The sequence below is a fragment of the Dipodomys merriami genome, unplaced genomic scaffold, assembly GCF_024711535.1.
Source record: "Dipodomys merriami isolate MVZ:Mamm:240054 unplaced genomic scaffold, mDipMer1.0.p SCAF_334, whole genome shotgun sequence".
NCBI classification, from domain to species: domain Eukaryota; kingdom Metazoa; phylum Chordata; class Mammalia; order Rodentia; family Heteromyidae; genus Dipodomys; species Dipodomys merriami.
Window position 1 is genome coordinate 109,594 of NW_027204871.1, and position 2,173 is coordinate 111,766.

Below are 2,173 nucleotides of genomic sequence, written 5' to 3' on the forward strand. Positions count from 1 at the left end.
ATGTAATTAATGTTATTGTTTTCATCCTTACACTCTTAAAGAAATCAGTGTCCTGAAATTATTGTGTTCCTTTAAGTAATAATATTTTTTTATGCTTCTCAAATATTAAATAAAACCAATTAGCCTCCTGAAATAATGCTGTCTAAATTTATAGGAGCATCATTCAGGATCAACTCATTGAACCTTGACATTGATAACATTCCATTGTTCTTCCTGTTGATGGGAACCATTTTCTTAGTATCTCCTGCCATTGATTGGTGTTAGGAGGGGGATTTGAAATCAGGGCCTATGTTGCCACGTGGGCCTATGGATTCCCAGATAGTCTGTCAGCCCACAGCAATGCAAGGTGAAGTACCTTTGCAACAGTGTCATTCAGACCCATGAGGGTCACCGTGCAAAGGAAGAAAATATAAAAAGGCCACATTTTTTGTGTGCATTGCTTTCTCTGCAAGACCTGGGGGTCTAGGATCCCAGAAGCAGCTGTAGGTCTAGTGGCTGCACCCCAGCCTAGGGTGATCGAAGCTGAGGCACAGTTGCCACAACCTGACTTCAAGCCCATACTGAGAAAAGTAAAATAAAAAATTTAGCTCTCTCCCTTGCAATTCATGATGTATATTCTTCCAGACCTTGGATTTGAACTCAGGATTTGGGTAAATCTGCAGCAATGTGGATGAAGGGGAAGATCACTGTACTTGAAGATAAGAAAGTCAGGCCTGTTTACTAGCTCTGAATTCAAGCCCCACCCCTGGAAACATACTATTTATATACATTGTAAAGGTAGGATTTATACTTACCTATAGATGTTCAGTCCATACATGTGTGTGGTTGTTCCTTGAATTTTTTGTTTTATTCATTTATTTACCATTGATTGTACTATGATGATACCCATTCCGTTTATTACATTGATGACATCCTATCACAGAGGATCTAGATTTGTATAAATGTTCTCCATCTTATCAGTGTTCTCAGGATCACAAAGGATATTCAAAGAAAAGGAAGACAATTTCACACTTGGCTTCTTACTCCACAACCCACTTGTTGGTAGTGCTGGGATCTTAACTCAGGTCCTAGTAGGACCAATTGGCCAATAAGTCAAGGTGAACACACCAACCTGTGAGCAACTAAGGATGTAGGCCATTCCCAGGATCTGACATTTATCCCCAGGTTCGTCCAGTATAGTCATAAATTCATAATTTAAACATACAATCTATATTGATATCCATGTGTAAATAGCATCTTGTATTTAGTGAACTTCTCTTTATTTTGTCTCTATTTCATGGAGGTATTGTGTATTTTACTAAATATGGTGACAGGTATAACTTTGCTGACATGGATGACAACCTGTTCCTATGGTTATAGGGTTGCCTATGAATTCCTCTTCTTGGTGAGATTCAGGACTTTCACAGGAGAGGAAAACGTGTGCAACAACTGGCTTCTGACCCAGAATTTGCACAGCACAGGAAAACAGGTGCAACGACTGGCTTCTCACATCAGGGTGAATTTTTGGCAGTGCTGGGTTTTGAACTCGGGGCCTAGGAGGCCCAACTGCGCAATCGGTCCATGTGATCACACCAGACTTTGAGCCACTAAGGAGATGGGCTCTTCTCAGGAACTGAGATCGAGCCAGGGAGGCCAAAATAGTGCTCAATGCATCATTGAAACATGGGATATATATTCACATTCGTGTGTGGACTGCATCATTCATTGAGTGTACTTATTGTGTTTATTTTGTATGCTATTCATGGATGTATTGTGTATTTTCTTATGTATATGATGACAGGTATAACTGGGCTGACATGGATAACAATTTATTCCCATAACCACAGGGTGGCCCATGCATTCTCCATCCTAGCTGAGACCCAAGACTTGCACAAGAAAGGAAAACAGATGCAACAATTGGCTTCTGACATCAAGATGAATCTTTGGCAGGGCAGGGATCTGAACTCGGGGCCTAGCAGGCCCAATTGGTGAATGGGTCCACATGAGCACACCAGCTTTTGAGCGACGAAGGAGCTAGACATTCCCAGTACCTGAGTTTAAGCCCCCCTGGGGGGAGAGTGGGGAGCACAATAGTCATCCATTCATAAGCTGAAGGTAGAATGCAAATAAGTACATATTTGTATAGAGTAGGACTGATGGTGACCTGTGATGGAATCCAATCTGTGAGTACCTA

General features: G+C 41.4%; 1 long non-coding RNA gene across 1 annotated transcript; it reads left to right on the top strand.

The window, feature by feature from the left end:
* Positions 1 to 609: 609 nt before the first annotated feature.
* LOC138803110 (uncharacterized) lies at positions 610 to 1,617 on the top strand. Its single transcript, XR_011364863.1, has 3 exons — positions 610 to 777; positions 961 to 1,164; positions 1,360 to 1,617. It is a non-coding gene; the product is annotated as an uncharacterized lncRNA (long non-coding RNA).
* The last annotated feature ends 556 nt before the right edge of the window (positions 1,618 to 2,173 follow it).